Source organism: Arvicanthis niloticus, chromosome 9, assembly GCF_011762505.2.
Source record: "Arvicanthis niloticus isolate mArvNil1 chromosome 9, mArvNil1.pat.X, whole genome shotgun sequence".
NCBI lineage: Eukaryota > Metazoa > Chordata > Mammalia > Rodentia > Muridae > Arvicanthis > Arvicanthis niloticus.
In genome coordinates, this window is record NC_047666.1 from 46,852,076 (window position 1) to 46,874,028 (window position 21,953).

A 21,953-nucleotide genomic window follows, 5' to 3' on the forward strand; every position below is an offset into this window, starting at 1 on the left:
TATAGGGAGGCAAATGTGACCAAACTCATCTCTTAAGAGAGAATTGAGAGAAGTCAGCGAAGATTTAAGTAGGATTTGTCTGTTCATTACCTTTTCTTGGCTTCTTCTACAGCAGAAGGATTAGGATAATAAAGCTAGAATAAGCAGGTTAGATTTGAAAGCTGTAATAGTATGCTTGGAAGATAAAATACCATCACCTGAAAGATATGTAAAAGTATCCTTGCTCAGGGAGTGTGTTGCTTGTCATCTCTTCGGACTTCATTGTTAGCGTTGACAGCTTACTGAATGCGTGGATAATTGAAACCAAGAGTGGATTTTGACTATTGCTGTATTTTGTTATTGGTGTATTATTGATATATTTAAGATCGAATGGTGGGCTGCTGAGATGGCTCAACAAGGAAAAAGTGTGTTTGTTGTTCTTCCAGAGTATCCAAGTTCAATTCCCAGATCCATAGGTCTGTATTGTGGTTCACAACCCCCTGTAACTCCAGTTTTGGGGATATGACTTCCTCTTGTGAGCTCCATGGGCCCCAGTGACACACATGGTCCACATAGTTTAAACAAAATACTTATACTTATAAAATAAATCTTAAAAAAAAAACAATTGAAAGATTGAACAGTAGCTTTGTATTGGAGAAGACTGGTGTTGGTGTTTGTATGTATGTGTATCAAGAATGGTGGAGCGGGAATGTCTAAAATCCCTGATGTTTCTTTTTCAGAATGGTTCTGGTTGCATTCTGGGGAGATAGCTCGTACATGCTGGGCAAGCATGGAGACTTGGGCTCAGATCCTGAGCACCGGTATAGAAGTTTGGTGTGTTCATTTATACCTGTAACTGCAGTACTGGGGCAGGGAGGGTAGGAAGAGACAGACCTAGGGACTAGCTACGGGGCTGAAATTGTGATCTTCTGGTTCACTGAGGAATGGTCTCAGAAAGTAAGATGAACATGTGTCACAGTTTCAGCTGAGGAACAGTTTGGTTGCTTCCATTTCCTAGCTACTGTGGATTGTGAAGCGATGAACATGGTGGAACAAGAACCTGTGGAGAAGGATGTCTAGATCTTTGGGCACATAACAAGGAATGGTATAGCTGGAACATATGGTAGATACATTTTTAGATGATTTATCATTGCTCAAGCTGATTGAATTAGAGAAAAAGCAAAGATGGGAGCATGGAGAGGGTTAGAGGAAGGAAAGGGACAGGAAAAATGATATAGTTATATTTTAATTAAAAATAAAAAATATCTGTCCCCAGAGTCACACTATATTATTATTATTATTATTATTATTATTATTATTATTATTATTATTATTATTATTGAAGAAGACATCTCCATGTCACCTCTGACCTCAGCATTCACTTGCATGGGTGAGCACAGCTATACACATTTGGTAGTAAAACACACACAGACACACAGAGTGCTGGTTGGGTTTATGGTCTAGGGTGTCACAGAATGGTTTAATTGCTTGATGTATGAATAAATAAAATTATACTAGGTAGAAGCTAGCGCATAGAAACTTAAGTTCTTTGCTGAAATGCAAGGGCAGCAAGGAGCAATTGTATTTACTAATAGAGGGTTGGCGGGTGAACACTGAGACAGACCGTTGGCATCACCGAGGCAGGACTGAAAGTGAGTCGAGCGCACTTGAGATAAACGCTGCTGGACGTAAGTCAGTGCTGCTGGACTAAGTCCACAGTAGGAGCCCAGAGCTGTAGGTGTGAATGGATGGTAGGTCACGTAGAAAGGATTTCTGGGGAGATCTACACCAGTGGGAGAACGCACATACTTGGCAGGAAGAAAGGATAGCCTTCTGTGAGGAAGCAGGTAAATTCCAGAGGGAAGAGGGACCTGAAAGGAGCAACTGCAGAAGGACTCGTAGGGCAGATGCTGGTCAGATGCCAGCCTGCTCCCCACCACCGCTTCATTGCTCCGCTAATGTTTTTATCTGAAGGTGGGCTCAGTACTGCACTCGGCAGGATTCTCATTCATTTGTAAGATCAGGAACAAACCTTAGAGATAACTTCTTCCACTTGCCATTTAGGAGAGGACACAGAGACACCTAGAGCCAAGAGGTATCTTGCTGAGGGGTGAGCAGAGATTTGGCTACAATCCAGGGATTTCTTTGCTCTGCTTGTTGATTTGTTTCTTGAGACAGGGTTTTGCTATGTAGCCTAGTGTGGTCTCAGACTGGATCCTTCTGCTTCAGGCTTCTCAGTACTGGGTCTATAGGTGTGTACCACCATGCTCGCCTTCATAACTTCTTGAAGGGAAAACATTTCAGTTATTCGCTTATTCTTCAAGTACTGTTTAAGCATGTAGCTAGGCCGTGAAATGTTGCTAAAGCAAGGGTCCTCTCCCTGTCAGATCTATCCTTGGCTGCCTCTCGAAGTCTTTAATCAAATGAAATAATCATGAATGGTCACAGGGGTTTCTACTGCAGTGAATGGTGTTTGCAAGACACTGGATAAATATGACAGCAGCTTGGTTTATTAGGAAACAGGGTTTGGGTCCCACAGATCCCTCCTGTGTTTTAAGTATTACTGAAATGGGGACCTGAGGACACAAAGAGCCATGCAGCTGAACTGTGTGAGATGCAGGCTGCTAGCTGCCCTTGAGTTCTTTCGTACCGTGCCATCTGCACTGCTGTTATCTGGATGATGCAGACTATTGGTTTTTGAACCTTACTGTACAAGGCTATCTCTCAGGCATCTTGTTAACAGTGTAGATTCTGCAGATTTTCAGTGCTAGTTGAGGTTTCACATTTCTCGCAAATTACCGGTATCACTGATGCCAAAGAGTGGACCACCCAGCGTAGCAACATTGTAGACACCTAAAGCTGCAAGAAGGTCTTTGGGTCAGTAAAGAGCTCCTTGCTGGTAGCTTGGCTTTTATTAGTTTGGGTTATGTTATTTGAAAGTTTCTAGATTATAATGAAAAGATATATTAAAAAATATCCCTCCTACAGAAAAATGGCTTCATGACCAACAGTCTTGCCTCTTCTAACCTGTAGCCCTATTGAACCTTAATAAAAACAAGTTGTAATATCATTTTTGGATAATATAAGCCTTCTTTTTTGAGTTCTCTAGCTGTCCTACTGCAGCAGTGCAGAGCACAGCTGAACATTCCTATAAAGAAAATATGAAGGTGTTGGTGCTGTCTGTGCTGAGTCTCCAACTTTAGTACACTTAAGTGGCCCCTGTCTCAGATTCCCAGACTGCATCAGTATTCAGAGTTTAAACAATTTTTTCTCTGTGCATTTAGTATGTTGACATTATATATATATATATATGTATGTATATATATATATATATATATATATATATATATATATATATATGTATATGTGGAGTTCATGGTTGACCTTAGTCACTCTCAATCTGTACATTAAGGCAAGATCGCCCACTTGAATCCAGAGCTTGACAGTATGGCTAGATCAGACAGAGAACTTACTCCAGGGAACCCCTGTCTAACCTCCCAAGCACTGGATCTCAGGTGGCTACACCCCCTGCAGGTATGTGAGCACTCGAAATCTGAACTCTATCCCCCATGCTTTTCTAGCAAGTACTTACATTCTGAGCCCCTCCACAGTCCCACTCCAGTCTCACACTGGTAATTAAACCATTCTGTGCAGGCTCAGAAACTCGAAGGGTGGTAACCTTCTTATCTGAAGCTCATACAATAACCAGTGACAGCAAAATTATACATTTTATAAACCTCTTGAAATATTAGCCCTTCCGACTCATAATTTGTTTATGAAATGTAGAACGAGAGAAATTATTATTTTCACATTGCTCTACTCCTTGACAACCCTTGGGCTTTTTAAAGGTTGCAAAGTATGTAGGTGTGTTTCTTTTTACAAAAATTATTTGATACGGGTTTAAAAATTTTTAATTAAATAAGATTTTATAGAAAACAGCTCTTTTAGGTGATTCTTTAAAAAAGTTTCTAAAGTGATTTTTTTGTTGTTGTTTTCTTTCTGAGTAACAATATTGGAGAATTCAGCAATGTTGGAGCTAACAGTTCAGTTTCAACCTTTTGAATTAATTTTCTACCTTTGTGGAATGCTCCCTGAAGTGATTAATGTTACCTGTCTGTGAAGTTTCTAGATGAGGTTAACTATGGTAGGAAGACCCACGCTAATTGTGGGCAGCACTGTCCCAAGGCAGAGACCTCAAACTACAGCAAAACAAGAAAGCAAACTAAGCATCAGCATTCCTCCAGCACTTCTTCTACACTGTGAGCAATGGGGCCTTGACAGGACTGGCCCCTGCTTTTGAACCAGAACCCAATTAAACCCTTCTCTGTTTAATCTGCTTTTGTTAGGTACTTTTGTCACAGCAAGGAATGTAACTAACACACCTCCTGTGCTCACCTGAGGAAGTCTGTCAAATAACAAGACTGCACATTTACTTTCTAGTCCAGATTGCCTTGCCAATGAGACTTGGGGAGTTTGAGATCTGCTCAGAGCTGGGAAAGGTACAAGTACTTCTTACTCTGCACAAGGTGCCTGCGGTCTATACTGAGGTTCTCTGGTGTTTGAGTCCTCCTTGCTAACGAAGCCATGTATGCCATGATCTTGAATTCAACATTTGTGCATTTGTGCATGAGGTTCCTGTCCTGGTTAGTATTTTGTTAACTTGATACAAATCTAGACATATATGGGAAGATTGACATGACAAAATGCTCCCATAAGATTGGTCTGTAGGAAAGTCTGTAGGGTGTCTTCTTGATTAATGATTGATGTGGAGGGCAGTACCATCCCTTGGCAGGTGGTCCTAAATAGTATAAAAAAGCAAGCTGAACTGGCCACGAGGAGTAAGCCATAAGTAGCATTCCTCTATGTCTTCTGCTTCAGTTCCGATTCCAGGTTCCTTCCTGCCTTGAGTTCCTGCCCTGCCCTCCCTGGATGGTGGACTGCAAAGCTGAGCTGAAATAAACCCTTTCTTCTCCTAGTTGTTTGGTCATGGTGTTTTATCCCAGCAACAAGAGAAACCCTAAGATGTTCCCAAGGACAACTGTTACAGATACTAGATCTCAGAAGGTTTGGTTTGTTGAAGATTTTCTGTGTCTCTTATATTTTATATGTAAGACTACCCAGTTTTTGTATAACCTTATGCTGGAAGACATTTCTAACTGTGAACTTCTGTAGAGCCATCGAAAGAGTAGTATGTATACAGGAGGTCTTTTATTTCTGTAGTGTCATGAAAATGTCAAAGTAAAATAACATCTGTAGTTTTGAGTCAAAGGAAAAAAATACCTGCTCATGTGGTATTACTGAATTTAGCATATTGTAACATTATATTTAGCTCTATGTAGTCAGTACTGTGAGTGGTCCTATGGCCATTGCTGTCTGAAAGTTCAGACTCAAATGCAGTAGCTTTGGGAGCTTTGGGAGGCATGGTGGGGTCAAATTGCCATAGGTTAGTTCCTGGGTGTGTGATATTATGAAATTCCTTAAGTTCTTGCAGCCTCAGATTTTGTTAAAGGATATTTGTTTTGATAATTAAAAGAGACAGTACTGTGAAGTATTTACATAGCTTATAAAACATTGCAGGAAATAAAGTCCAAGTAAGTACTTTTAGCTTTGTAATTATTAGTTATATAATGATAATACCATTTTAATGTCAATAACTCTTTATAAATAGAGCTGTATCTCAGTAGCCATAAAGAATTAATTCTAGGACCACGAGAGGTAGCGAAAGCAGGCACTGCTCAAGGCTTTATATAAAATGGCATGGTGTTTTCATATAAACCGGACATAGTATCCTGTATACTTTAATCATTGTGAATTTATTGGTAAGACCTAATAACTCATCAGTGCTATGCATTAGTGATACATTTTAGATAACAATAAGAAAGCTATCTTTTCATGTTCATTATGAACACAACTTTCTTTTTCCAAGGGTTATTTCTACTAGCATTTGATTTGTGCATGTGGAATCCTTGGATACAGAGGGCTGACTGCACTTATTTCCATTAGCTTAATGTATGTTATGCACACACACATATCTGTTGTATAGCACCAAAGTTAAGAATAATAGATTAGAGGAAGGATCATACAGATAATGACCCAGAGCTGACTTTATGGAAAATTACTGGGAGGTTCTAGACAGCTCCAGGGAGTGATCACCCTCACTGTTACAGCTTGTGTCTGGGATGCCTGCTGCCCACAAGTGTCTTACCACCATTGTTCTCCTTCCCTTTGCCTGTGGGGTGCTTCTTAACAGGTAGAGGTAAGTTTGGGTTTGTGTGGTCATCACAGAAGACTCTCTCATCAGGCAGGTTGCAGAGACTGAACTGAGCATGCACTGACCTGACAGTCATTGCATGGAGTTGCCTTTCACTGAGAAGAAGTGAGTGGACATAGAGAAATCAGGAGTGGTGGCCTTGAAGGTAGATCCTCCTCACTGTGGGAAGAAGCATCAGGAAAAAGGAATGAAGGTTCCCACTTCCAGCCAGCAAACACCATTTCCTATGAACAGCAAGCATTGTGTCAGCTGCCAGAGCAGCTTGAATTAAACTCCCTCCCTCTGGATTACATAACTCATAGGATTTAACTGTGAGGACCCTGGGGTGTCCTATTTCAGTGTAAACCACTCAAAGTTTCAGAAAGGAAAAAGTAACCACTGTATTGGGTAGACAAACTTTCCAAGTAAGTCTTTGGAGAGACCTTGAAAGGGGCCCAGGCAACCCTGACAGCCTGTAGTTACAGCTAGAGTCAGGTTAGCCAGGCAGGCCAGTGCTAAATGCAGCCACTGCAGTAATGAGAGGCTCCAAGGTCCAGTGCTAGGCAGAACCCTTGTATGGATGATGCCCATCTCCTGTGACGCTGGTTTGTTATTCCTGAGCTGTGCTGTCTTTAGGATTCATAACTCCTGGCACCAGTACTTGTGGCTCCTAGACAAGCATGGTATATGCCGTTTCTTGTACTTGTGTTCAGATTGCTTGCCATGTTCTACATAAGCCTCTTTTAGAAAGATGTGAGATGATAGTGGTAATCTATATTGGGACCATCTCAATTCAGTATTAAATAAGTCTGGGACAACAAGCAACGCCCACCCCATTACAAGCTTTATATGAAGCAAACATCTATTTTTGCTTTGTGCAGACTCCACTGTATGAAGTGCTAAAAATAAGCAAATGCTCAGAAATCATTTGCGATGCAAAAAATGACTGTGGGGGGAAACCATGTTGTTTTCTGCCCTGGATATAAGTAAATCTTACAGGCCAGAAACTGTGCCCTAGAACTACATTGCTGGGTCATTTCAAGGCTTTTCTGGGTTGGAGGGACCCATATTGCTCCCTGTGAACTTGAAATGTCATCTTGCCAATATAAGCTGCTATCAGATTCTTTTTCCCTTTTCTCTTATTTTTTTTATTACCTAAAAGAAATCTACTTGAGTCTTGGGTTTTAAAGGTTTTGTTGTTGTTTCTTTTTTTAAAAAAGCAGAATAGGAACTAGATGGGAATAAATAGACCACAGGTTAGAGTCACTGAACAACAGGATTATTAGATCTTTTAAAGGGCTCCAGTCATTTCCTCATTCTGACAGTGTCCCTTACACTTGTGCTATGTTCCAGGCCCCAAAAGATCACATTGACGAATACTGAACTGTGAGTCAGATGGAGTGTGCTCCACACAATCACACAACCAACCTTGTATACCAACCTCTGAACCTAGAGATTTGCCACCTCTTGCTTTTACCAAGCACCCCTTCCACCCCCATAACGAGCTTTCAGATGTAGAAATGTTGGAGTGCATCAGGAAAATAGCTGAGTAGTTTACAGCCTGAGGGCTGGGTTTCTGCTGAGAGCGAGACACCTCCGCCTCCCTCAGTGTGTCCAGGGTAAGCCAGCTGACCCAGTCAGCTGACCCAATTTTGAGTGTATTTAGGAGATAGATGGTCACTTCCTCCTCTCCCACCAGCCTGTGCATCTCAGTTTCTTCTGCCTTAGGGCAGGGTCAAGATGCTTATTGCCTTGAGCACCTTTCTACACTGCTGAGGTTTGCAAGATTTGCTCCAGACTCCTGAGACATAAGTGGTGCTGGAGAATGAGTGAGAGGTCTAGTCACACGGAAGGGAAGTGGATAGGCGGGACTCTGATCCTGGAAGATAGGCACCATTAACTAGATGACATACTGTTTTCTGAGCACTTAACCCTTTACAAACCTCTCTTCCTGGCTGTGATGGTTTCTTACCATCTGTTACATTTTCCAGTGAGCTGGTTTGCTTTTAGAAACCTACATGGCTCAAGGAAAGGGAAAGCAGTATTAGGTTTTCTGGAAAAATCTATGGAATATGTTCTCCTTCTCCCAGTTGTCTGGGTCCTTCTGTCTTCTCTTGTCGTCTGCCCACATTCTGGCTTGGTGACACTTCTAAAAACCCACAGGAGACAGGGGCAAAATCTAAGCTTGAACCCTGTATAGAGAGTTTTGTTTTCGTCCACCACAGCCAACCTTTATTATAGCAATAGCAATCTTTCCCTCTGCTATTTATTTTAAATTTTCTCAGCATATAAAGGACTCCTGGCATATGGGAGGGAATTATTCTAAAGAGCTGAATCATTTCTTGTATAAGGAGAGTTCCTAAAACATGAACTTTGGACTTACTTTGAAATAAAAATAAAAACCCAGTGAAATAAACACTTACATGAAATCAGCCTTGTAAATGTTTTCATTTTGAAAGATGAAAATTGATTGTGTAGGTTCATATGTAGCACCAGAGGTCCTGTTTAAGCTGTAGACTTTGGGTTTGTACGTGGGGACTTAAAAAAAAAAAGAAAGAAAGAAAGAAAGAAAAGCAGTTACTTTTGAATTCTAGTGCCAGACTGTGGCAGTTTGCACTCTTCCCAGGGTTTGTGCACAGCAGCGTGGAGTGTCTGAAGGTTCCCAGGCCAAGCCTGTCCTGGGCTGGAAGCAGCTCACCCAAGGTTTTCCCTTTGGCTCCGCATATTCGCTTTTGTAGCTCTTAGTGTTTTCTCTTCCTGTCCACAATCCAGACAGTTCAGGCTAGAGTTGGGGTGTGTGTCCCTGTCCTTTATCCGGCTGCCCCAGGAAGGGCCTCCCTGGCCTTTTGCTTTCATTTGCCTTATATGGGCAGCTGTGGAGTTCGTTATTCCTGGAAAGGGCCTTTTCACTGTTTCAGGCACTATTTCCCTCCACCGTCTCCTGAGGAGAACTAGAACTTGCTTGAAGCTTGGGGTTTCTGGTTCTAATGGGGATCCTGATGGATTCTCACTGGCTCCAGGGCAGGTGATGTTTGGGCCCAGACTAATGAGATGTTTATCTATAATGTGTATAGTTGAATATAAACTTCCTTTTGAACCTAGGGACTCCAGAGTATTCTGGTTTTGGGAGGTGTTTGTTTGTTTTTCCTTTCTCCAGAGCCCCAAGTGGGCTTGTCCATCTCACTTCCCAGGTTCCTGCTGCCTAGATTGCCTTTCTCCTGGTAATTCTGACTGCTTCTTTGGGGGCTTCATCTGTCACAGGGGTAGATAACACTGGTTGTAGTAAAGATCCATGTCCTCAGTTGTCACAAGCTCAGGGCTAGTCATCCTCTAAAGTACGGCTTCCGGTTTCATACAGAAGCAGCGATCTTAGTGGTTCCCAGTCATGCTGCTGCCCCTCCCCATCCTGCTCCTTCACCTGGTAGGATCTAGACTCCTGACCCTCCTCCAAGCAAGCTGAACAGCATCACTTTAAAAATAACTAGACTGAGTACAAGAGCAATGAGAAGGCGTGGTTTATCTTAGAGACTATGGTTAGTTTGTGTTTTAGCCTAAAAAGGAAGTTTGTAGTGTGTTGAATGCAAGTTAGATGTTTCTAGATGAAAGGTGGCGATGGACGAGAGGAATGGAGTTACAGGAGTTAGTCCTCGCTCCTGGCTCAGGCAGCAGCATTTCCTTAAAAAATTTTATTTATTTATTTTAAAGAGGGAAGATAAATTTGGTAATGGTTTGTGAGGGCTGCCTATCTACACAGAGAATGTTTTTCCTTCCCATCTTTCACAGCCTGGCTCTCCATGGTGGTGAGGATTGGGCAAGGTCTGAACTCACTTTCATTTTCTAGAACTTGTTGGTGTAGCCCGCCACCCCCACCCCCAACCCCTTTCTTTTTAAAAGCTTGGCTACATTTCTCTCTTACAGCTCTGCCTGTCTCAGAATGACTTCCTGCTTTTCTTGAGTCCCCTGCAGTTCACTGCTGGGCAAAGGATTGACATCTGGCAGCTTGCTAGGGTAGAGGGAGGGAAAGAGATAGAAGAGAAGCCTGTTCATGTTCAATAACACAATTACTCTGAGCTCCACGATGTCAGAATGTATTACCCACCTACCCAAGCCAGGAGTGACACATTGGAGTGACCCACCTGCACGTTTGTATGCGGTTGTCTGCTTTCCTGCTCTGGCAGGTGTTTGGGCAGCTGGAGACTCCATTCGCTCCTATCTGGTTCATGTATTTCTGTTTCCCCGATGAGAAAATAGCAAGCAAACTTGAGAAGTTTATAGCAGCATTCTAGATGTGTCAGGAACAAGGCTGCCTAATGCCAAGTGAAACACAGAAAACCAGCCAATCACCTGTCTCCATAGACTGCCCAAAGTCATCCTGCACTACAGATGAACATGCCTTGGGTGGAGTGAGTGACTTTGTCCTTCACGTGTATTCTCTATTCTGGTGCACATAAGTTTTTTGCACAAATAATGGTGATTTCTGCTACTGCTGACAGGTACCTGGGCTGCACTGAAGTTCTCCTGTATGTAAATTTGCAAACATGCTGTCTCGTGAGGCTAGTGCTGGTCATATCTTTTTTTTTTTTTTTTTTTTTTTTTTTTTTTTTTCCTAGGAATACAGACCTCAAGAATGAACAGACCCACAGTTAGTTAGAAATATGAAACCCACCTTCCACACTTGGGAAGTGGCTTCTCACAGCTGAAGCCCCTGCCTGGTCCCAAGCAGCCCTGGATGTTTTCACTTGATCAGTCTGATCTTCTGGTGCAAGAACTGCCTATCTGAGTTGGACATGTTCTTTTGCTGATGGATGATTCTTCCATAAAGTCACTGTTTGCCTTTCTTTAGCACCAGGTTCTCTTTGCATGTGTGCTGTGTGCACGCACATGTTTGTGTGTGTGTGTGCACAGTTGTGTAGACACGTGTCTATAATGCTTGTAAATGCCAGAAGTCAGACTGCATTGTCAATCCTCAGGGGCCATACATGATTGTTTAAATTTTTCTTTTCAGGAGACAATCTCTTGCTTTGCCTGGGGCTTAGCAAGTAGGTTGCCTAGATAGGCTGACGAGCAAGCCCTAGGGATCTTCCTGTCTCTTCTTCCTTGGCATTGGGATTATAAGCACATGTTACTCATGCAGCCTTTTTAACATGGGTTGTGGGGATCAAGCTTAGGCCCTCTCATTTATACTACAAGTTTTGACCTAGCATCCCAGCCTGCCACTGTCTCTTTTGAGCTTCCTTCTGTTTTGTTGCATTACTGGTTTTGTTTTTTTCTGACCCTTGTTTATCTGTTACTTGAAACTGTCAGATTTTCAAGGCCTCTCAGGTGTTGATTGCTAGGAGTTGCCTTGGAGATTACCACATTGTTTCTGTGTTCTGTGTCTACAGTTGTGAATAGGGCTCGGGCATAATATAAAAGAGACATTCTCTGGAGATCGTGACGATCAGCTGGCCTTGCTTTACGTTGGTACTTTATAAGTTATATGTGGTGATGTCATCCAAATGCAGGTTGTGGACTGGCCTCTTTTCCGTTTGACTTGCACTGGGGCCAAAGAGAGAACATTTTGCCTGCTAAGAAGTTCCCAGGGATGTGGCTGCTGTGAGTTCCCATTTCTCCCCCTGAGTAGGGGCCTGAGCTCACTGGCCCTGCCTAATGACTATTCCTTACTTATTCTTTTATTTGACTTTACCCCTTTCAGTTCATCTCTGGTGGTGGCTGGAATTCACGACTTCAGCAACCATCTGGAAGCTTTGCTGTCACCAGTGTGAAGTGAGAATAGGGAGAAAAATGCACAGGGTATTGAAAGAGAAGCTGTTGCCATTTGGGCAGGACTTGCTAAAAAGGCAGGCAGCCCTAATTGGTAGCTTAGCAGCTAATGCTTGTCACTGAAGGCTGTAAATCACACTGCCTGAAGTCTTCTTGAAGACAGCTTTTAACTGCAGAGGTTCTTAACACCTTTCATCTGACTTTTTGTTAAATAGCCTGCTGGAGTCCAAAATAGAAGCTGTGTAGGGAGATTACCCTTAAGCAGATCTCAGCTGCCAAGACTGCTGTGGTAAAGTTGTATTGCTCCCCACACCCCTGGCACGAAATGGGCAGACAAAAATCCCCAAATAGAAGGCTTGGGAGATGGTTTGGTGGGTAAGGTGCTTGCCATGCAAGTGTCGGGACATGAGTTTGAATCTCCAGAACCCAAATAAAGCAAGGTTTGGTATCATGCATTTGAGATGGAAGCAGGGAATGCCCTGGAAATCTGTGTGCCAGCTAGGAATTCACAGTGGTAAACACCAGAAAAAGAGATGCTAAGACAAGGTGGAAGGTGACAACCAACACCGGAGGTCATCCTCTGACTTCCTGGCCCAGCGTGTACCTCCCTGCAGGCATACATGCTTGCCTTTCTCACCTCTAACTGTTGGCCTGGTCCCTGCTTCCTGCTCACCCTTGCCTCTTCTTCACTTACACTCTCTAGGTAGCTGATCTTGCATAGTCTTAGAGGTTAAATGTGTAAATGGTGATAGTGAAGTCTCACAGTGATACACACCCTCCTCCCCCGTCTCAAATTGGTAGTCTCTCTATGCCCCGGACTGCTCCTGCTCTTTCCTATCTGATGTTTGCTCTGATCCTTATAGCGTCTGATTCCTTTTCATCCATCATCCATTGCATTCTAGCCATCTGAGGCCTGTTTTCTGACTCATGATGGTATCGCTGATCGACTCGCATCCCTGTGCTTGACCGCCCCGTGCTCTTGTGAGCCACCATCGTCTGTCTCCTAGAGCAGCATGTCTCACACCTCTTTGACCCTTGTTTAAGAAGCATACATCATGTTGCAGTCCAGGAGACAGTCAAGAAAAGGCAGAAAACAGTACTTAACCTTTAGTTTTTGTACTGTGTTGCTGTGATATTTCATTGGAGTGTGTGTGTGTGTGTGTTATTACTTGCAATCTATTTAATTCCTTTTGTGACTTGGTTTTAACTGTATATGGTAGCTAGAAGAGCAGTAGTTCACACTGTTGGTGTTTTAGGCAGTGTGTGAAGTAAGTAGCATTGGTCCTGACTGGAAACCTTTTAGGGATATGACTGTCAGCTCCCTCAGTCCTGTGGAAACAGCTTGCTATGAGACAGACCCTACTTTTGCTGTGGAATGACCACAGTGGTCCTTGAGCTGCTAGCTCTGCTGACCTGCCTGCCATCGTCTCCACTGGGACAGAGTTGTAGTGGTCACTGTAGAACTATCCATGTTATGCTATGACTGTACTGTAATGATATAGTACCTCATGGTCAGCAAAATCCTGCAGGCCTCTTTATCCAACTAGGGCCACTTCTGGAAATGCCTGCATGTTAAGATCATTTGGAGGAATTAAAAATACATAAACTAAACTCATGCCCCACACTTGGAGAATGAAAATCCCTGGGTATGTAGCCAGGATAGATAAACAGCTTGCAGCATCTGGTCCCTGCCGCCCTCCCACAGTGGACCTCTCTGTGGCACTCCTGGACTTCTAGGCTCTACTCCCATGGTCCACCTTACTAGTTCTTACAGCAGCCATATGTTGTCTTCCATACAAGGACTTTTCATTCACTATAGGTTCTATCTGCAAGTCTCTTCTGTCACCTGCTTCATGACTCTCTGCAGATACCATCACCTCACAGGGACCCTCTGCCCTTCCTGTCTTCTTACCTTTACCCCTTTGGCTGCTTCATGGTGTTTTTAAAAACTCTATTCCACTTGGAGCTCTGTATTTTGTGTTGCTTCATTTCTGGTTTTCTTTTCTCCCTGTGGAGTTTAAGCTGAGCATGAGAGACTATACGGAGACTGTGCTCATCTTGGTCACCACTGTGTCGTTAGTACCTAGAACTGTGTCTGTTTCAAAGGTATTACTAATAAGCAGGAGTAGCAGGCTGCTGGGAACACTCAATGATAGAGGGCTTGCTAGCATGCCTGAGGCCCTGGCTTCCATCTCCAGCCCTTCAAAGTCAGCAACTGGAAATAGCATAAAAGATTTAGTATAGAATGGTTTTTCGGGCTCTGTGTCTCTTCTCTGGCTGGACAAGGGAGGACTAATGCTTTGTTCTTAGTTATCACACTGGGTCATGTATTTGATTCAAGATGGCATTTTTCTTTTTTCTCCTAGGGAAGAATTTAAAGAGGAGAAAGAAAACAAAACAAAACAAAACAAACAAAAACTAGATGATATCAAGCAGAGAGTCTGCTTTTGGATTACAAGGTCTTTGCCCTGCCTTGTTTTTGCTTTATCATAGGCCCGGGAGACATGTTCATTTCACCTGGCCATTTGTCTTTCCCAGTCACACACAACATTTGCACTGTCACCAGACCACATTTGTCAGAGGTTGTTCTGGCATGGGTTTAGAGGGGATGCATTTAATGTGATGGCTTACTTGGGCTTGGTTGAATGTTTTTTTTTTTTTTTAAGTCTTCATCTGGAGCAATGTCAGTTGAACAGTCAGATCTGATATAACCATCTTATATAATCAGACTTTTCAGGGATGCAAATTGGAAAGCTTTTGCAGCTAGGTTTTAGAACTCCTTTTACTGTGCCTGCTTTGAGGCTTGGCCTTCCTGCTTCTGATCCTTTATCCTTGATACAGCCTTTTCAAGAGGTTAACTCAGAGCTGGGGTTCTGCAGGATTCTTGGGCTTTTGAAAGAGGATGCTGAGACTCTTGTCTATGTGTAATAACAAAATTTGGGCAAGTACAGAAGACCACACCAGTCTTTACTTATTTATTTCTAGGATGTACTGCTGAAGCCACCTGGCTATACCTGGGAAGGCTCAGAGGTGGTTTGAGTAGCCTCTGAGCAGTTTAGATATGAAACTCAGTCCAATGCCCTCGGTCATGCTATGTGTCTGTTTCACGTGTGTCTTTGAGTACTAGTGCGTGGGTGGTGCTTGGCTTACATAACTGGGGCAGAGAGGCTGTAGGAATGGTGCCTTGTCCTTTGGGCCTGGATTCTGCCCCTTCTCCACATTTCATCTGCTTTCCTATGAGTGATTCAGTTCTGAGTCCAGCCCCCTCTCTATAATATTTATTTTTTTAATATTTATTTATTTATTTTATGTATATGAGTACACTGTTGCTGTCTTCAGACACACTAGAAGAGGGCATCAGATCCCATTACAGATGGTTGTGAGCCACCATGTGGTTGCTGGGAATTGAACTCAGGACCTTTGGAAGAGCAGTCGGTGCTCTTAACCACGGAGCCATCACTCCAGCCCTCTCTATGATGTTTAAAGCACTTTTGGTAGCTCTGTATGTGAATCCTCTTTATAGCTAGGCTGGAAGAAGGAGGAAGACTGCTTAGCTCCTCTGCTGATCCAGTCTACTAACGATGGGGTCAAAGACTTTTAACACTGAGGCCATGTGTGCGCTCTGTCTCTGACTAGTGCTGGCTAGTAGAATTCCTTTAGAGAGGTACAGTATTTTCACTCAGACTCTGAGTGACAAGAGGGAGACTAGTTCCTAAGGAAATAGGATTGGTGACATTGGAAGACCTGAACATTGGTCTTCCCTGGACAAACACTGAACAGTTAGCTTCTTGGCATGATTATTAGACAGGGGTCTGTAGTTTGGTAACTGAGGGTGTCTTGTTTGCCAGAAGAGAACATGTCAAGAGACCCTCGACCTCCTTTGCTTCTTTGACTCATAAAATGTTGGGTTGATTTCAGCTCTTCCAATTGTTGTCTTGGCCCTTGGTGATCTGCCTACTAACACCTATTAGATCTACATGTGATATTTATTCACATGGTTTGTGAACTTATACTTACCATTTCCTTCCTCCGAGTAGCTGTTCTGTTTGCAAGCAGAAGGCTTAGACATAGTCACTTTGAGCCCTAAAACTTGCCATTGTTATTTAGCTCACTCCATCCATTTTTAGAAACAGGATGTTTGACCCAAGAGGGCAAGTGACTAGAGATGTCAGAGCAAAGTCTGGGTTGCATTTTATATCTTGTTGCAAACATGGGATTGCAAAGGTGTGAGCACAGGTCTATAGTTTATGTAGCTCCATGGTAGAGAGATACACGGATGGATCACTGGAATCCATCACCATGTAAGACGTGACAAACGCTTGGTAGATTTATATAACATTACCAGGTGAACCTAGTGTAAAGAGAGCACAAGGCATGGAATAAAGACACACAGGGTGAGAGAGTGAAGCTGGAAAAGTGGGGTAAGAGGCTCAAATACCTGGAGCGGTAATTGTGTGGGGCTCAGTACTTGCTGCTTAGCAGAAAAAAACCTTTGAGGATTTCTGGGTAGGGAAGGAGGTGGTCAATCAACAGGTGCATTAGAAAGCAGATGTTGTCAGTCACCTGAAAGATTGGAGCCAGGGAGGATCCTGGAAGAGTCCCTGAGGGAGTCAACAAGTAGGAGGTTCAAAGCTCTCAGTGAGGCAGCAGGAAAAGTGGGGTAGCCTTAACAGGAGGCAGTATCTCCTGGGCTTTGGGAGATTTGAGGAGGAAACAAAAATTAAAGTTAATGTAAGTAGTCTTTTCTGATTCCAAAAAATGTGGGATTAAAAATGGGTTAAGGCAGATGGCTATCAGAATGATTGGATACTGAGCATTGCAGGAACAGGAAATTATTTGACGCTGGTTGATATAGACAAATCCATGAGACATAACATGTCATCAAGATTCCAGAAGGACACAGCTATGTCTGAGCAGCCATGGAGTTATTACAAGGAACTGAAGCTCCAGTCTGGAGTCTAGGATGGAGGATAGAGCTACAGAGCAAAGAGGTTAGAGCTACAGAGCAAATGTCTCTGACTCATAAGTGGCAGTGAGGTCAGAGGTATAAGTCACAGCACAGGTGTTACAGTTGGTGTTGTGGGTGCTTGGCCTGGAATCTCATGTACTTTTTCCTGTGTCTATGGTTCTTGAGCCCAAGCTTACCATCAAAGAGCCACCTTTGGGTTGGAGAACCACCTCCTCCTGAGATTCAGCAAGCCTAGAGTGCTGGAGACGTTTCCCTTTTACTCCTCACTGGGACTAGTGGAGGAGACTGAAAGCCCAGTAGGACAGCCTGGGCTTCAGGACGCAGAAGTTGTATTCTGAGTTGCTATGAAGCATGCTGAAGTGATTTTCTGTCGACCCTCACTGAAGTCCACCTGCGGAGCTTTCGTTCATCACCCTACTTGTTTTCTTCACCTCTTTCCAGATTCGTCAGAAGGACATGTTCTTAAATCAGTAAATCAGTTAGATGTACGTCTTTCTTCCAGGACCCTCCCCCACCCCACCCCCGCAGGGACCATAACCCCATCTAGATGTTGATTTTTCTCCAGGAAAATGAAATCTAGGTCTGGTTCATTGAACAAGAGCCTCCTGACTGTTTCTGTACCCCTAGTGTGCGCCTGTCCTTGGGTTGTTCTTTACCCACTGAACCATCTCACTGAGACTGGTTTGTTTTAAATCAGCTCCATTGTCTCGGTGATAAAGTAGTTGCAAAAAAAAAGTAGCAAGAGGAGGATGGACACCGAGTAAGCAGCGAACTGTCCGCTGCCAGTGTTTACGGAGAAACTGAGATGCTATCAGGTAGGGGAGTGGAGGGCGGGAGGCCTGCCAAGTGCTTGAGGGTATCCATAATAGTAATAAATTCCGTCTGCATGAAAGCCTTCCCTTGCCATTCCTATGATGTATACCTTATGCCAGGAGATAAGCATGACTTTACCCAGCTAAAGCGTGAGGCAGAGTATGGATAAAGAGTACGGCTAACAGCTACAAAGGTTAATGAGAGACTCATCATGGTGTCCATTGCAGTCAGTGTTGAACAGTTTACATACGAAGACTAGAATAACAGAATAATCAATTTGCATGTGCGGTTGGCAGTTGGCGTCTTTCTCTGTCCCTCTCCATCTTAGTTTTGGAGACAGGAGTCTCATGACAACTTGGATGTCATCAGTTTGTCAGACTGGCAAGCCCCTGGGATCCTCCTGTCTCTGTCTCCCAGTGCTGCTGTCTACATTTCAGGCAAGTGTTTGCAGTAAAACTGCATTGTGAGCCAAGGACAGAGAAAGAGGAGGGTCTGCCATTAGAGCTGAAAGCTGAGTGTGTATACAAACAGGCACCCCCTTGCTATGAGTCATTCTCCTCTGTTTTTAAAGTATTAGTTCCTAATGATGTTTGCCATCTTTGATTCCCAAACTCAGACTTATTAGCAGAGTAAAGTGGTAGCCTGTTAGCCCTGTAACGTGATATTTATGGTTTGTCAATCCCCTGTTTATAAAGGCCTGGATTGGAAATCGGGGTTTATTTATGTTCCGGAGGGCTGAGCAACTGGTCATAGATGGGCTCTCAGTTTTCCAAACCAGACTGTTACCATATCAAGATGTATTGAAGTGTTTGGTTAGGGGTTGGCTGCATCTTTGCTAGGGTGCACTTCTGGATGCCTGTTACAAAATCTTAGGCAGTGTCTTATGATCAGAAATATTCCTTGGCAGCTGCCCATCCCACACATCTGTACACTAACTACCATTAAAGCCTTCATCTTCTCTAGGCTGATTACATGGAGCAGGACACAAGCCACTCCTGGGGCCAACTGTAATTCACACTCAAACACGTTGGCTTTTATTGTTTCTCTGGAGAGTAGAAGTATGCTGGCGTTCAGAGTCTGGTTATCTCTGTGTGCTGATGTGTCACTGGGGCTTTGTGGCTAATGCATATTCAACAAGCTTGAGTTAGGACTGTAGACAGAGCAGTAAGCAAGTAAATAAACTCAGTGAGGACAGAGCAATTGAGCAAGCAATTCTATGGCCCGACTCAAGAGGTTCTCTTACTTCCAGCTGATTGCTGCCGTACAGTGTTGCCAAACACTGGTTTGTTTGGCTTCTCTGCTTGTTACTGAAAAGCTAGAGAGCTGGGTTTTAATGTGAAATCACGGAGTTTCCAAATAGTAGCAATTAATACGAGTCTGTTTAAAACATTGAAGAGGCCAGATAGAATCTTGTGTGGGGGATTTAGACTGAAGTCTAAGTGCAGTCAGATTGTACTGAAAATAATGCTTCCTTAAGTGAAACAACTATTAGCTCATGTGTGCAGGGCAGTGTGAAAGGTGTTTTGTGGAGCTTGGAGGAAAGGTAGGCAGTGAAGACATCATGCATAGTGTAATAGAATTGGACCAGGGCCATTTAAAAGAACTGTTGTTAAGTAGGACAGTGTTATGGGTGTTTCCAAGTTGGAGAGATAATTCCTGACTGTCATCACCAAGGAAGGGGGCACTTGGGTGGTTAGAAAGGAAACGGGCAACTGGCACTTGTGGGGGGCAGCTTTCCAGCATTGTAACAAAACACCAGAAACAATCAACTTATAAAGAGACATTCTTACAAAGTCAGTGAGTGTACAGGCTGATAAATCATCAAACTGGTTTACATCATGATCCACAGAGAAAAGAGAAAGGAACTGAGGACCCTATTATGGTCTGTGGCAAATGATCTGAAGACTTGCCACCAGATTCTCCTTGTGTATGGGTCCATCACTAAGTAGCAGCACTATCCTGGAGACAAAGCCTCCACACACCTGCCTGTGGGAAACATTTAAGACCCCAAGTCTAGGGATATGATTGATGTAGAACTCAGAGCAAACTTGGGTTCTGGAAACCATTGATGACCAGGCCTGGTCATTTGAACTTATAACATTCTGGGAAGACTCAAGTGTCAAAACTTCATGTTCCAACTTGCTGATAATCAAAGGAGGTTGTGCGAAGTTTTTAAAGCCCTACCTAGGGCTTAGTTTGATATCTTCCAATCACTGAGGTTATGTGCTAGAAGGGGATTGTGGGACCTTGGTATGTCTCTCTCCTCTTTCTCTTTCCCTCCCTCACCTCTGTTCAGACCTCCCCAAACCCAGTCATGAGATGACTATGAAATGAATGAGTTTTTCATCCAAATAAACCTTTGTTTTGATCACTTGACTATCTCAGTAATTACAGTAATGGAACACTGGCTAGTACACTGTCTCGGGCTGTTGTAGGCTGCTATGATGGCTTACCACTAACTTTCTCTAAGGCCATTTCTATCTCACACTTCTTGAAGTCCAAGAAGTTGGCACCAGTTTTTGGCAAGAGCCTCTGTGCTGTGTTATAATGTAACAGAAGGGCAAGAAAGTGCCCACAAGCAGAGAAAATTGTGGGCCTCAATCATTGCTTTTATTTGGAACCTACTCATTAGTTAATGCCATGAGTCCTGTTTCCCATGGGCCTAATAACCCTTTAAAAGTTCCACCTCTTGGTATCATCACAATGGAATTAATTTTTCAAATGAATTTTGGAGGAAACCTGACAACCATCACAGAAGCCTTTTGTGGAAAATGTGGAGAAGTTCATTGAAGGTCTCCAGGCCAGAGCTCAGAAAGAACTTTATCTCTTTGGACATTCCTATTTTGTGGTATTTGAAAGAATGATTTAAATCAGTTTCAGCTTTAGTTTCGACATTAGGAACATTTTCCTGGCATTTCTTAATTATATGTGAATGTTTGAATCTGCCACATGAGATGATAGTCTGTGGGCTGTTGAGGAATGGCAGTGTGGAGAGGATGAGGTGAAGTGTGGAATACAGAGAGTACGTCAGTGATGGAAGATGCAGTCCTTGGAGGGATGTCAAGGTTGTGCCAAAAGAGCTCACTTGTGTGGCTGTGCTTCCCAAAGCCAGCCCCATGGAGCATCATTTGCTGTCACAGCTGGGGAACAGAGAGGTAGAAACATGAGCTCCACTTAAGTTCTTGGCTGTGTGCTGCAACGTATGAAACCACACTGTGCTTTTGTGGTCCTCAACAAAATGAATCTGGTGTTAGCATTTGTTTTTACTTCTGGAAGACAACTTGGTCAGTGGTACTTCACCAAATATGGCATTGTATCCATTGCCTGTAAAGCTCTTAGAGAAAAGTGGCCATGGAATGCCCTGTTGCCTGTGTATCAACAGGCTGAGTGTCCTTCCTCCTCCTCCTCCTCTTGTCTCTGAAAAGCTAGATTTTCATACGCAGGCGTATCACTTCATAATGAATAGCACTTTGTGCATTTTCTCTATTATTAGATACTATGTTTGCCTAATTTTAGGGAAATTATATGATTTTTTTTCAAATCTCCCTGATTATATTTTTAGACTTGCCTGGTGAGTTTAGCATTTTCTCCCTCCAGTGCACAAAAGTGCATGACGGAGCTGCCTGCCTCACACCTAGAATTTATTTTTTAGTTGGTAATTGAGAAATTACTTTTTCTTTTATCAGTGATATTGGGTGTTGAGTGGGTTGGGTTGATTCGAATCATGTGTTCTAGAAGTTAAGGGGAAGGAAACCTGTAATCTACGGTCAACTGATTTTTAGTAGAGATGCCAAAATGGCGAATTACATTGGAGATTTTTTTTGTTGTTGTTTTTCCTACAAGTACTACCAAGACAATAGGATTTCCACAGATGTAGGTATATAGAAGACTATTTTTCTGGCTCTCAGCATCTCAGCATTCCTTAATTGCCTGTTGGTCTTTGTCTAGGGATGAAGCCACATGAAATATTCTTCTACATTATGTCTATGGCCTCATGTGTATTGGCCTCATCCTTGTTCCGGTCTTGTTTAGGTAGCCATGGTGGTGAGACTTCATGATTGAAACTTCTCTGACATTCCCAGGAGATACAGCCTCACAGAAAGCTTCCTGTTTTCTCAGCCCCTTCTCTGCACTGATCCCTGAGCTTTAGGTGCAGGAGTTTTGCTGTAGATGAGACAT

The 21,953-nt window shown here is 43.1% G+C and overlaps 1 protein-coding gene and 1 long non-coding RNA gene across 2 annotated transcripts in view; one reads left to right on the forward strand and one right to left on the reverse strand.

Moving 5' to 3' along the window:
* Positions 1–21,953, forward strand: part of Itpr1 (inositol 1,4,5-trisphosphate receptor type 1) — a 320,805-nt gene that overhangs the window by 74,746 nt on the left and 224,106 nt on the right. The window lies entirely within an intron of this gene.
* On the reverse strand, positions 5,815–9,068 carry LOC143443628 (uncharacterized). The gene is made up of 3 exons (XR_013112763.1): positions 8,928–9,068; positions 8,653–8,767; positions 5,815–6,409 (listed from the first exon to the last, which is right to left on the reverse strand). It is a non-coding gene; the product is annotated as an uncharacterized LOC143443628 (long non-coding RNA).